The sequence below is a fragment of the Tinamus guttatus genome, unplaced genomic scaffold (assembly GCF_059628265.1).
Source record: "Tinamus guttatus ecotype Peru unplaced genomic scaffold, ASM5962826v1 Tinamus_guttatus_pri_ptg000601l, whole genome shotgun sequence".
In the NCBI taxonomy this organism is placed as follows: Eukaryota; Metazoa; Chordata; class Aves; order Tinamiformes; family Tinamidae; genus Tinamus; species Tinamus guttatus.
The window spans coordinates 258732-274442 of record NW_028289135.1 but is presented as its reverse complement, the minus strand read 5'-3'; the positions used below and the strand labels follow the sequence as shown (position 1 = coordinate 274442).

General features: G+C 35.1%; 1 protein-coding gene across 18 annotated transcripts in view; it reads right to left on the bottom strand.

Moving 5' to 3' along the window:
- The window catches only part of AFDN (afadin, adherens junction formation factor), a 119179-nt gene that overhangs the window by 21284 nt on the left and 82184 nt on the right, over positions 1-15711 (bottom strand). The window lies entirely within an intron of this gene.

Here is a 15711-nt window from a genome sequence, read left to right as displayed (position 1 = left end):
AGAAGCAAAATCTATTTAGTCTGAATGCAAACTTGAATAATCAAAAAAAAAAAACCCTTATGTAATTAAAATGTATAATTTATGAGTTTGTTTTAATCCGCTTCTAATAAGAAACGTATATTTACAGCTTTACATGCAAGTTATTAATGCTTTTTATACCTCGGTGTATTATGTTGCAAAAGACTGCACTGCTACCCTCGCTAACACCCAAATGAAACAAGGTGAAATGTAGATCACCTGTTCTTCTCTGGGGAAATACATCAAAAAGGAATGCAACTACTTTTACATTTGACTGCTTTGTAATGGGTATCTGTAAAGGAACTGGTGTAACTGAACAGCATCTCTGAATATGTAATAAACAGGTAAAGTGAACATTATAATTAAGTAGTCTTTTACAGTGTTAGAGCCACTATTTAGATCTACTGCAAAGCCACACAATTTTGTCCATAAAACATGTGCCTCCAAGTAGCCATTCCACTAAATTTCAAAAGGACTATTACCATTGAAAATATTTCCAAACGATGAACAGATTTGGGACATGAGAACATGGGTATCCAGTCAAGCCATGCAGTTGCATCTTTCACCCAGCCCAATTTACAAGTCACCACAAAGATCAACCTACTTCTCACTACCACAAACCTTGAAACTGTCACTTCTAGTGTAAGACAATTCTTGTGATTTCACTATTTACATCAGTGAACTCTGCTATTTTAAATTACTCTGCAAGTCACTTGGAAAAGAGTGCTATAGAAACAACAAAAAATCTCCAACACAGTACACTTTTTAATGCAATAAAACATTAAAACATAAAAATGCACAGTACAGTTTTTAATGTAATATTCTCTTTTCAAAATATTAACCCAAGTTGCTTGATATTAAGAATGCAACTTCCTGCAACTTCTGTTCTTCTTCGGGGAAAAAAAAACATTCATTGTTTCCATCATCATAATAAATAAAATGAAAATCGAAGGTGAAAACTCTTCAAAAGCTGGAGAATACAAGGTTTTCTAAATAGGGGAAGCATTTCATTTTTATTCATTAAGACTTGAGTTAATTCAAAATGTTTACTCAAAAGGGAAAGAACAGGAATTACTTCAAGTCCCATGACTTGAGATTAACATTCTATATCTGCAAATATTTCAAAATATTTGAATTGAGATTGAGCTGTAATAAAAAGGAATAAATTGTGGGGAAAAAAGTCATGCAATAGCTAAAATAAGGACACTTTCTATGTCCAGGAAAGATATAAGGAGTAATTTTAAAAATTAAAATTTGACCAAATGAAGAGTTTTTTTTGTTTAAAGGACTGTAGGAAATATCATCCGCATAAGTGGAAAATGTTATTTTTAACTTCCTACCAGAAAAATTAATGTGATTTATGTTAAATACAAGTCAGAAAGCAGCTATATGAAATAATGAAAAAGGAAATCCTGCTTCATAAAGCTATTATTTTTCTCCAGGTAATCAACAAGTGCATGGGGAAGGATGATCTGGTTGACACTGCAAGATCACCAGGGTTTCTCAAATCATCTCAGTTATCATGGGATACAAAGGAAGTTGTCCGTGTACAATAATAGCAGATTCAACCACAAAAAACAAGTTGCTAGTTTTCATAAGGAACGGGACTTACCAGAGAAGCCTAAAATGAATATAATAAATGAAAAACTTCTATTCAAGTCCACAACATATGAACTGTTTTGCCAATAGTGATGAGGCAAACATTTGCAATTGCACACCCACACATGTAACACTTTCTAAACTGTCTTTAACTCTTTCAGAAAGATCTTTAAAATCACTGTTTTCAGAGGACTCTTCATAGGGCTCACGTTTTGAAAACTTTTAATTCCCATTACCATCTTACCAAAAGACGCTAACAAAATATGAGGTTCGGAGAGGGATAACAAGGATGGTCAGAAATATGGAACGTCTCCCTCATGAGAACGAACTAAACGGACTCTTAGCTTAGGTGCAACCAAGGAAGGAAGGAAGTAAAGGTCTGTGGAACTATGAATGGCACCGATAGTTTTGGTGGGTAGCTGATGAGTGAAAAACAATACATAATGCTTTCTTATTCTTGCTACCAGATAGCATATTTTAAAAGTAAAAAAAAAAAAAAAAATTTACAGAATTTCCTAATTAAATTGGGAAAATGCCAGAAACAGTGTTACAGTAGATGTTAAAACAGGTTTAAAAAATAAAATAAAATAAAAAACAGAGATTCCTGGGAATAAGGTCCTTCAAGGGCTAGCAAAGGAAAAAAAAATAAATCAGTAAAGATGCAAACACTATAAATTCTGAAAACACAGACTTCTAGAAACTAAGACAAACAAGTTATACTTGTTTTGTTTGGCTCCCTTGCAGGACACCACATTAGATGGAGTTTTTCTCTCAGGATAATTGTTCTTATATGCCAAGTCTCACAATAATTTGTCATTACGATTCCAGTAAACTGGCATTTTGCTCATTATTACTTTTTTTTTCAAAATGTTTTTATGAAGTCAGTACAGTTAGCCAATCTCTGTCCTGTGCTTTTAAGAAGGGCTATGACAGATGTCTTAACTCTAAGCCATCTCATTTAAAACTACTGAATTTTGAAAAAACAAAATGATACAAAAATACATCTAACACCTTCAGATTACATCAAACATCTTTACCAGCAATCACATCACAGGACAGATGCATTCCTTCTTTGCCTACATTATATACCATTTAATTCTCACATAGATTTTTCTCCTAATATTGTTTACTGATGACATGACAATAACCTTTTTTTTTTGGGGGGGGGGGAGGGGGGGAGGAACTGCCTCTTAATCTACTTTTCTTTAAAAGAAAAGTGAAAGTTGGCATATTTTAAATTATTCCATGACGAGCAAAACAGATCAATGACCTGTGTGTATCAAGTAAAGTAATTAATATGGTAAAAGTTTGGGTTTTTTTCCAGTTAATTTTACTTCCTCCCTGAAAAGCTAAAGCATATATATCGGTATTTAGGTATCGACGCAACTGTGGATAAACTGGATGATTATGGAAAGCAGAAACCTGTTAGATGACAGACTTTTTTTTTTCCCCGCCTGAAGATAAATGTATTTGGAACCTAGCATGCTATTTCTCCAACACAAATAACCAACTACACCCCTGCAAAATCTTTATTCAATTTTTTTTTAAAACAACTTCTCTACTATTATCAATTTACCTGTTTTTCTTCTGCATTTAAAATACTTTTTTTTCCACAAGTCCATGAGCATGGAGTCTCTCGTAGAACTTGCAAAATAATGAGGCAACACAGACTCACAGAATTGTTAAAGTTGGAAGGGACCTCTAGAGATCATCATTTCACCTGGCTGTATAAAAGCATTCAACTTCCAGGAGTTCAGAAACATTATATACTCTTTTTTTTTCCCCTCCCCACTAAAAATAGCGAGAGCTGGAAACACAGTTATCAAATTAAAAGCAGCCAACTCTGGCTTCAGCTCGCCTAGGTTATAACTGCATAATGCTCGAACCCTAAACTGCATGAGCATAACATCTATTCTGAATACCTGCTTTGCTTTAGCTCCAAGTGCTATCTACTGCCACAACGCATTGCTGGAACAGAGAACCATAAATAGGTTTTAAAAAGAACGTTATCGACCTATCAGCATTAGAAAAACAAATTGTGAACCAAAAAAGAAGTTATTACATGATATTTATAGATTCTCACACCACAAGTATATTGGACCTAAGCTTCCAAAATGAGAAAACCCTCATTCTGTGCTTTTACAACACAGTGAAGTTATCGGGACAAAGGAGAAACCCAGAATATAGAAACTGAGTAAAGCACAGAAATAAATTTTAAAGCCAACAGTGGAACTAGCCAAGAAATTTGGAGTATTTTACTTCATAGTTTAAGTCTTCTCAGTATCCTGGTTACACTGTTATTTCATTTGGCTGAAGCCTACAGAGTCCCCCCTTTCAACGCCTTCTCCCTTTACTACATTGCATAAGACTGTTCCTAACCACACAGGAAAGGAGCTTGATAGGATCAACAAGGGAGAGTAAAATTATTCTTGCAAAAGTTGGCACTACAATTAAAGTAGATTAAAGCAACTATTTGTCTTCAATAACAAATGCATAATTTTCAAGGACTCTGAACATACAGGACAAATACCAAGTAGGCTTTCGATATCAACTTCAACTGGACTTTTTATTGCTAGAAGTACAAAAACCATCAAGAAGAAAAATTAATGCCAGGAAGTTTTCATCGTTTAAATGTAACAGCTCATCTCTAATAAGAGCATATATATGAAGAAACTGGTCTCTTCCTTGACACCGGGGAAATATCCTCAAATATTTAACAAGCAACATAAAGTAGGAGTTTGACCTAACAGAGGATGTTTCATTTTAAATACTATCCAAATAACTTTCAAAACAGTTAAAACATTATGACAAATATCCATGCATTTCTGCAGGAGCAGCCTCAGCTCCCACTATTTTAGCCCAACAACTTCAATTTGCTCAAACCTGTAGTTCACCTAGAGACTTGCCAGACAGCTCTGAGGAGTATCTGCAGACTTACAGGGCTCTAGCAGAACCTGATTCCCAAAACAATTGCAAAACAAAACAAAACAAAAAAGAGCCTCACACTAACAGAAACGAACTGAACAGGGGGAAAAAAATTGCTATGAGCATTTAAAATTAAGATGATTTTCAAGCTTTTAAAGTCCTGCAGGGCAAGCACATCCAAAGGGCACTTCCCAACTTTTCTCCTACCCTCTCAACATAAAGAATTTGAAGTATGGTAATTTTAGCAAGTAATGAAGATGACTAGAGTGCTTAGAACTGAACACAACCAATTTAAAAATGACAAAAAAAGAAAAAAAAAAAGAAAAAACACACACCTGTAGTGATGTAATTATACAACAGGATTAAAAATATATAAAATACCTTCTTTTATTATTTCTTTTTAAACCAGGAAGTTTAATTGGCTGTTCAAGTCCTGAAAATATTTTTCTCCATGCTTGGGATTTTTCATTCAAATTGTGTGGGAAACTGAGGGAAAGACTGTGAAATGATTATATAGTCCAGTAATGATTAAGCCAAATAATCATGCAAATGCACTACACCTATATTAACTGCATGGAAGTTGTTGTTCTCCTCTTAAAGGTATATTAAGAAATAATCTGGTGCTTTAAAAACAGCACAAGTTGAAAGATGTTAACATAACGCATTTACAAGCTTGGCATGTACTTAGATTAAATAAGAGCACTGAAATAATTATTCCTAAATTTGGAGTGATTTACAGGTTGCTGCAGGAATAATGGACATTCTCTTGCACTTAGAAGGAATTTTAATAGATCTTCTAATCCTACTTGGGAGGTAAAGGCAAACACAGCATACTTCTGCATACAAAAGTCTGCTTAAAATGGTAACTGAGGTCTTTATCCTAAAGCTAAATGAAGAAAGGAATGTATGGGAAAATATTTGTGTAAGTGACCAGACTACCTTGTAAATAATAAAAAAAAGTCCGCTTCCAAGAAACAGAGCAAAAATAAAAAGGTGCTACAAGTCAAGTGGATAACCAAAAAAATGAGGTATAGAATGCTATCAATAAATCTAGCAATTAAAACACAGCAGCAGCTCTATCTCTCTCTCCTAATTGGTTTTATTGCCTCTGTATGGTTCACATAAACTCTACAACAATCCTTAAAGCAGAACGCCAGGAAAGGTAAGCTTTCAGGCGAGAGAACAAACTAGAGAGGAATAACTTCATTCTTCCCACAGTCACCTGGATTCTTCTCGTGGAACAGAGAAACATGTTTAGAAATAGCTTCCAAAATGGATTCTGTAATTACAACCTGAGGATATAAATAAAGTGAGGAAATAAAATACTAAAAGGCTCATTAAGTTTATTACACATTCAGATGACGATGACTGCTGGCCGTTTCGCATCAGCACAATTCATAAGCAGGGGCTGCCTGCTTTCAAGCAAATGTAACTATTCATTTGAAATTAAATGATAACTTAGAAGTATTGAAATGGAGCTAATTATGTACTAGTTTAGTGTATGCGTTGTTCAAGATGTTCAAAACTGCATGCAAATCTGCCAAGCTCATGTAAGAAAATATTATAACTAAAGACTTATTTTTCTGGTGCTTCTTGATAAATTGTCAAGGGATCTGTGCATATAACCAAATACTCCCCCCACGCAAATCTGGCACCCTCTTCCATATACGGAGTCTACACACAAACATTGTGATTCAACATGAAACCAGGTAGCTAAAAAAAGAGGGTGCTGCACCCACAACATGCTTTGTAACATATTTGTGAAATTTCTGAATCCATAAATCTTAAAGGAAAAAAAAACTGTTAGGAGAAAGTAAAAATGCAAACTAAAATCCCAATCTGTTAAGTAATATGTATAAATACAGAAAACAGCAGATAAATTGACAATCGAAAAAGTAGCTTACATATATAAGAGAAAAAAAAAATCACTAGCTAATATTTGCTTCAAAGAATAAGATGTTTTATAATTTTCCCATAGATTTCCTCAATTAAAAAAGTAAAAAAACCATATTTACTGTAAAAACAGAGTTTCACCTGAAAATATAAATGAAGACTGAGGAACATGAAATGTTTAACCCTTTGGAACTTCACGCAAGAGCTCTCTCAGGAAGAGCATTAATGAATTCAGACAGACTGGGGCCAAAAAAAGAGGATCATCATTAAAAACTCACCCAAGAGACAACTTTTGTATAGGTACCATTTTACTTTTTTCTTCTGTTAATTCAGAAAAAGCTCTGCCTTAGAAGTCGAGCAGAGTTTCCTATAACATTTAATCTCATTTAATCAAAATGGTAGAAATTTTACTAATTAGAGAACTCAAACTTGTTAAATGGCCCTATGAAGGGCAAGCTGCATAGAAAATTATTTTGCAAGGAAAAGAAAGGTATTAAGGCTTACTACAAAATATTTTCTACTAACAATACAGGATAATTATGAAGCACCTTGTTAGAAAAAAAAAATCACAAAGTATTAATCCTTGATCATCCAATTTGAAGTAAGCACAACCTCTGTTACAGCATTAGGAGTACGACATGCTCCATTTTCACGCCTTTGGATTGCACACCCATGTATTTGCCCTCTCCTAAGCTGTTGGCACAAACAATTTTTCTGCAACCATTCCAAGAAGCAGCACCAGATCAACAAGTCCACTAATTAGACAGCACGGCAGAGAACCTGCTCTAAATACTTTTGGACAAACAACAAATACTACATAAATTGTTTACTTCTAAATGTCTTTAAAATAAGTTATAGGTGGTATAGAACTTGAAATATTAGGAAAGTGTTGAAAACTCAAAACAAATGTGGGAATCCTCAGAAATTAGAGAGCAATTTTGACACCGGTGGCCAGACCAACCTTGATCTCTAGAATGCTGGTAAAATGTATACGTAAGAATAACCACAATTCTCTTTAATTATCATTAATTTTATATATTTTTACAATATTTTAAAAATAATAATTATTATTTTAATTATCATTAGAGGTGTCTAACACTAGGTTCCCTCATTAAAAGAGCATCAGGGAGATGAAGAAGTTAACAAAAATCACGAATAATATGTTTGTCAGTCGCGTTCCCACTCAGTCACACAGACCAAGACATTCACAAAAACGTGACACAAAGTGAATGATGTATAAGGATAGGAGGGAAACACAACTATTTAAAAGAATTTAAAAAACACTGGAAATTCACCACAGGACAGAGCAGGTTGATAAGAGGAGAAGAAAGCCGATACGACAGAGCAATGTCAATTAAAAATTTAACTTGACGAAAGAAAATTTAGAGAAGTATGCCCTGGCAACCAAGGTTTATGGTAGATAAATGCATGCAAGATGCAAAGACTTAATACGTGTTGTCAAAAGCAACAGCTTTTTAAATCTTTTATGAATTTGCTCAGGTAAAAACTCCACGTTAAATAAGCCAATAAATCTAACTTGAACTTTTGAGACAACACAGAAAAAAACAATTCCATTTTAATCATGTCAGCTTTCCAGTTGGGCCTTATTATCAAAATCACATCAGTGTACAATGGTATGTACTTGCTTTCACATTTAGCATTATTTTGAAACCTCTCCATGCTTTAATAAGACTACACCCAGACAACTACATTTGCTTCAAACTTACTACTAAATCTATGGGTACACAATTCAAAAAAAAGCACTAAAAAATTAAAATGTTTCTACGGGAAAATCAGTCTGAGTAATAAACAAGATAAACTATAGTGATCTGAAAAAAAAAATACTAGGACATATCACAAGGATGCAAAATCGAGGATGAACAAGAAGAATACAATAATCAAGAATGACCAAAAGTGACAGAATAAAAATAAGATCTGTCATACTCAAACGTTCTCTGTTGCTAAGTGCTGATACGCCACAAGGCAGACGTGCTCGCAGGACCTCCTGTGTCAGGTAGGAGCTTTGGCTCCAAGGCACACAGCGTGGCCGTACCTCGCGCTGCTGTTAGCAGCGCACCGAGAGCGGGCACACGGCCTGCCCAGGGAGGCAGGCAGAGCCGGCCCTGACCACACACTGGTGATTCAGCACTCAAGAATTAAATGTCAACATTACAAAATTCTCCTCTTTATCACTTTGCCTTTGCCAGGCTAAGCAGCTACAGGGCTACAGTGAAGACGACAGGCTGCTGTTTTTACCGAGACTCATCAGGCAGCGGGATTTCCACGCGAATCCCCCGAGCCACACAGCGATCTGAAGACCGCGACGGGTTCCAGGGGCCTGGACACAAACCAGGTTCAAAAATGCCCCAGCCTAAAGGTAGTGCAGTGGGAACAGCGATTGTGGACTTGTTTTAAACACCTATGATCAGGATTAAAACTATGAAATCTGTTATGGAAACATGTTTTCTATTGTTATTAGGACTACAAAACCTTAGTATTAAATAGCCTGGACATTAAAAAGGAAAAATGCAGCTGTAAAACACATCTGCATGCACAATGCCTGACCAAACCTGTAATTCTTCAGAAAATTAACAGCAAGGCTTTGTCATTGCACGTTTTAAGTTATCATTTGCCTACACTTGCCTAGCTTTGCATACTTTGTCACTCTGAATTCCCAATAAAAACTGTCAGAATCACTCTTAATTAAAGAAAAAAATACATTCTTAATAACCAGCTTTTTATATACATGCATTAAAATCTACTTTTAATCACACAAAATGGAAGACAGTCTTCCTAGCGGCATTCCAATACTAACTTGAAGATTTCTATCTTAAATCGACAGTATGTTCAAATGATAGTAATAAAAAAGTTTAATAGCAGCCTGTTTGGAAGCGCAGCTATCTTTCTTCTCCAGGTAGTTTGACTGAATCCACACACATACAGTCATCAGCGGGGTTCCAAGTAATGTGCCAACTTGCGTGGCTTCAGATATAAAGACTACAACATGTCAAACAGCTCCAGATTGGAAGCTTTGGTCACACAAAATATCGTTTTTTTTTTTTTTTTTTAAATCATTTCTTAGACTTATTTGGATTTGGCACAATTACAGAAACATTTTAAAAAACTTAGCTTACTCTAGACACATACACACACAAATTTATTTTGGTGGAATATTAGAACCTGCTCTTTCACATTATTCAAAGACTGGTGTTTTTTCCCCTCAAGCCAGTTTAAAACGAAAATGAATATCTGTAACTAGAGTACTTTAAAACTAAACAATAAACGCCTACCCTATGGTAGAAACCTAGCTATCAGCCTGAGATCAACTATCAGGCATGAAATCTTTTATCTGCCTACACGGAGAATAAATTTTACTGATTTTTATCAAGACTGAGTCTAAGTTTACATAGAAGATCTTCAGAAGTTTTTATAAACAACCTTAAAGGCAAGTTTATGCAACAGAATCAAGTCTCATTCTGACTTCCTTGGCAAGCAGCTAGTCTAAAAGCGTTTAGATAATCCAGCTTTCTACACATCTTAAAGAATACCAGTTTGCTAAACTCCTGCAGCCAGTTTACAAACTTACTGTCTAGGATGTAAAAAGCAAATGCTTCTGAAAAACACAAACACAAAATCCACATTCCCCAAAGCTGAATCTATTCTGTAGGTTGTATTTGGATGAGAACAAGCATTTTTATCTACTTTATGTACAGAACATACCATGACTGTGATTCACCACATTTCTTTCTGTCATTCCAGAGAAATGAGAAAAACTAACTTTGCACCTACTGGTCCCGCCTCCGACAAGGGTAAACTTCTTTGGAACTGAAGATCAAAAACGGCATCTGGCAGAAGAAGTAAAGACCTCGGCCCCCTCAAAAACAGTTTAGAGACTTTGGAAATCCATCATCATTAGACAAAATACTTCATAGCACGCTCTGTGTAATTTCCAAATAAAAATGAGGTGAACCAGCTTACTGTGTGTAAAACTGGTTCTTTAGTTGCGGCTACAGCTACATTGATGCAGGCAGCGCGCTGATTTATCTGACCCATGCTCTACATACAAAAACTGCTGCTTTACCCTCTCACATTCTCCCTCCATGGCAGTGGTGGTTGGGAGAAAGAGCGTTTTATGAACTGGACCAAAGACTGACACAAGTGGGGAAAACATCTGCCAAAACAGGCAGGGGCAGTTCAAGCTTCAGGCACAGGAACATTGAGCATTTAACATTAATGAACAATTTCATTACTGCACTAAGTAGCAGTGGATAGGAAAACAGATGAAATACATACATCTTACAATCCAGAAAAAAAAGCTAGATTGCCAGCTGTACAATCCTATGGGACTTGGAAGTATCGAACACACTTGGAGAACTCCGTTCTATTTACACATAGCCTGAAAAGACGAAACCATAGTAGACCAAAGAGTTTTGTTGTTTTCTTTACTGGAATAAGGGTTTCCAATCAAGATCTTGATCCTTTGTTAAAAAGGAATATTTCTAATAAGGACTGACTTCCATGCAATGTAGTTAAGGGAATATACACTACATCTTCCAAAGGCTTGCTTTTCTCTGGAGATAACAAAACTAAGAAACTAGAATATTGTATAGGCTTACTGAAATGGCATTAGTTAAAAAAGTAGCCTTCTTCATTTTTAAATCAAATTATGGTACTCAGAAATCTCAGTAAAGTGATTAAGTACACAAAAATAGCACACAGGCAGACACAAATAGCTACAGTGTCTTCTGTGACAGCCAGAAGTTTATCAGTGTGAAACAAAAGATTTCTCTCACATTCTAGAAATTGAATGCTTCCAAACTCTATTTTCCCTGATGAAAAGCAAAGCAAATAAAGGAACGAGCTAAAGCAACTGACTTAAAATCCTATTCTGGGATTGAAACCAAGTATTCAGCAGTTTCTTCCTAATTACACTTTACTCTTGGCTCTTCTGAAACAGAAAAAGAAGGAGGTAAAATTTTTCATACATTGCATTTACAAAAGACTAAGCAAATTTTATTCAAGATTCTTCCTTAACCGCTCTGAAAAGGAATCCTCTCTTGCCACAATGAATGCTGCAAATGGGGATGCACAGGATATCCATGTAGTGATAAAGATACTGAAATATTATTTTTTTTTCAGTTTATCTTTTGTTTTGCTTGATGAAAAAAAATGTGTTGAGCTCAAGCAAAATATACTGCTTGAACTCTACTCCTCAAATAACTGCTGTCACTTCTCAATATAAATATGCCAGAAACATTTCAGGCCATGATATATCAAAGGCTACTTAGAGTTATGGACCAATCTGTAAGTTGCATTTCAGTTCTGCAGCACTCTTTCGTTTTGAGGCAATTCTGAACTAAAGTCTCACTGCTGTTAGGTCTGCAGATGGTACTGCATGGGCGAGAATTAACTGACTATCTAATTTAGTTAAAACAAACGAACAAAAAACTCTGCACTTTTTGCAAGAAACATATAATGCTCTAACTAAGAATATAGTTAAGAAAAAAAAATGACAGAAAAAAAGCATAGTACAGTCTTCCACATAAATTTGCTGAGCAGTTTCAGGTGAACACGATTTAATGCAGTGTCAGTGGATACACTATCAAGTAATCATAAACATTTAAATTTCTACTCCAATGTAAAGTACTAGTCATGATGGAATAGTCAATTTCCTAGCTTCTGAAAGCATTTTTTATTGATGGAAATAAGAAACATAAAATTAAAGAGATGCGCTAATACGTAATTAAATGGGACTTTAAAAGTAATTTGGATGACAGAATTCTTAATGAAGTCTGTCAGAAGAATGCTAGTTAAAGTTTTGTACACCATTACTTTCGTGAGCTTGCAATGGTCTGCATACAGAAGGCATTATTGCATGGAGGAACTGGCTCATCAATTTTATTTAGACAGACTCTTAAAAAACTCTCTGTTCCATAAAGCATGAAATACAAATGTCTGAGTGACACAATCGCAACATAAATCTAAATAAACGCTAATAAAAAGAAAAAAAACACTCTATATAGCAGAGCTGTGGACTCAGCGAATGAGAAGAAAAGTCTTGCTGTGATGACACAAACTTTAGTTTTTACGAAACATATGAAAGCATTAAGAAGCTACTATGGTACCTTATCTACAAGGTACCAAAATTTACCAAAATCCCTCCTGGAAGTTATGAGCTAACAGGAACAAGCAACCTACTACTACATTTGTCCATGAGATAGATAGAACTGGTAGCTTGCATTGTATCTTATTCCTATGGAACTGAAAATTCTGTGGTAGAAATGCTAGAAATACTATTCTTTTTAAAGTAAATTCCTCCTAAGAAGTCTGTTAAGGCAACTCTAGTAGTTCGCACCTTGGATCTGATTTAATAACAAGCATTCAAAAACAAGCAAATAAAAAATGCTTCGTATTAAAACATTTCAATTAATTCATGCTGGAAGGAAAGGGCAAAGATTTTACCTAAAAATTTAGGATGTGCAGACACAAAAAGACTCCTACAGGGGAATGTTAATGTTTTCCAAATTATACCTCAAGAGCTGGAACACGAGGGAGAACAAACAATCACCAACAACAGAAGGTAAAAATCTTATCCACGATCTTTATTTCACAAACTTACTGTAGAGGTAACCAAATACCTCATATTAACATTTTAAGCCAATTCCTACTAATTATATTACCTACAAGACTATGTTACAAGAGCATATTGCATAATATACGACGTATGAGATATCTGTAACAAACGAGGTTTCAGAAAAAAATCATATTTAAATTCATAATCCTGTAGTGTCAAACCCTTCTTAAATTTAATATTTTAAATTCACTATGTTAAATATAAAATGAAGAGCAATTGTTTAGAGAACAAATCAACCTAGAGGGATTTAATTAATCCTTAAGAACAAACAAGTTTACCAAATAACATTAACTATTATAAGATGCCACACACTTGTTTTTAGAAAAAGAGACCTAGTCCCCATAATATCAATATTTATTCATCAAATGTCATACTGACACCGAAAGGCTTCTACTAAAAAGAAAAGGTCATCGTCTTATCATATTTTAGTAATTGTTGTGGAAATATTTAATAAATCTTAAAAAAAAACACAACTAAAAATATAGTTTCATTTATATACAGGTGCAAATATGTATGCATTTTAAGGCATTTTTTTCCATTATACTAATAAAACATGACAATGTATGAAGCGGAAAAGAAATACACAGTATACTTCTATGATCTAAACCGGAGCATATATTAATGACTAAATTAGCATTCCAAAATTAATTAAAAAAAAAAAAAAACACCATTTTTGCAGAACACTGCAATCCCGTCTATGGTGCAGTGGCAATTCAAGCAGAATTTAAATGCCTCTGCTGCAAAAGTGCTCAGTATAAGACCTTCTAACTGGAAAATATTTGCACGTTCTTGTCTTTGGGGTAGGGGGTCTATAGGATACTTAAAATCTTTTCTACATACTGCTTTGGATGTTAATTTTAATTATGCTCTTAAGACTTCATAAACAGAAAATGCACTTTCAGAGGAATCTGGATTAAAGCCAACTAATATGACAAGTAAACATATCACAAGTCATGCTATTCATGCTCTTCCACGGTGGCTGTCACACCTGAAACTTCACATATTAAAAGTCGCTTACACAAATTTGAAAAGTACATATAAAACCAAGCTAAAAAGTAGTTAAGCTTTTCCTTTTAATTTCTGGAAAGTTAGCTCCCAGCCTCTGACTATATTTAACTGCGTGCTACAATACATTGTTACTACATGAACAAATAACTACTGGCAGGTTTAAACAAGCAAGAGAGCAGAAAAAAGTACAGGGATAATATTTAAAACTTAACAGAAAAACAGTCCCAACAGAAACCTGAACAGACTTACCATGGATTCTGTTCTTCCAACAACAGAAAACCACATTTTGATCTTCGGGACTACAGATCCTTGAAAGGAAAAAACAATTCTCCACTTCTCTTCACCCCTCAACAGCAACCAAGTCTGCTGGATTTTCCAAGATACCCATCAAGATAATTCTGAGCTGGATGCTCTGACACAGTATAGCATTTATCAACACCAGCTATAACCAATACAATATTCGGTCTCTTACGTAATCAGTTATGCTGTTCTGACTTTCATTTACTTTAGAGGCTTTATTAAACTTTGAAAACTGCTAGAAAAACAAAAAGGGAGCCCTTTTGTACAAGAGACAAAAAACCTCCAAATTAAACAGGAAGTAATGTGCTGGCCCACAGATGGCTAAGAAGTCACATGCAAAAGCCCCCAAAAAGTGATATATTTTTAAAGTAAACTGCATGCACACACTGCTTCCAAATCATCTGGATTTCATAAAAACTCAACCGCAATGTGGTTGGGAGTCAGGCAGCTTTTAACATCAAAACATCTTTCAGGGTTAGAGCAACCAAATTCTGCACACAACCTCAAAGAGCAATACTGTTCCTGACGCCCGACCACTCCCCCCAGCTACATTTCCATATTACTCTTATAAAAGCTGCTGGCGATAAAGCGACGGGAGCAGTACTGCTAGGAAACGTGCAACGCTGCAAATACGTTAAAGAGGAGGTTAACCTTCTGGGTCACAAAATGTGCGGAGCTACACAATTTGTTAAGTTAAAGAAGTAGTAGTTAAGAAATGCTATCAGATGTTTTCCCATCCAAAGGAAAAAAAAAAAAAAAGGCACTGTTTACAATTCCCTGCCTGCTAGCAGTTGTTTCGTAACTGAACTTGCTTTATCCAGCATGTGTTCATATAGCACACACGCTTACTGAACAGTTGCTCAAAGGGGCTGTCTTGCCTCGGAAAATTCTCTTGAAGTAAACCAAGATAAGCAAACCAGCTGATAGGTAGCAATTTTGTCCTCTCCGACACTCTTGGCAACACATACGTTACAAATGCTCCTTTTTATTACTTTACAAATACTCATTTTTATTTAAAAGTAATGACTTTAAAGATTCTAGCTGTCACTACATGGAAAGTGCATCAAATGCAGGCTTCCCCAGCGATCTCACACTTTTATATATTCTTTGCCTCACTCTCCATTTTTCACTTTACTGTCAATGTTTTCCACCACTATTATTGCAAACTGAAGCTGTCTATCACCAAGATAAGCAGGTACGGAACATTTCAATGCAAGCTGTGCCATTTCTCTGCTTATATAACCTTAGGTGCAACTCCCAAGATCATTTTTAGATGGCAACAGAAAAGGAAGTGACAATCACTTGGTAATTAAAGCACATTTTGTTTGGAAGGT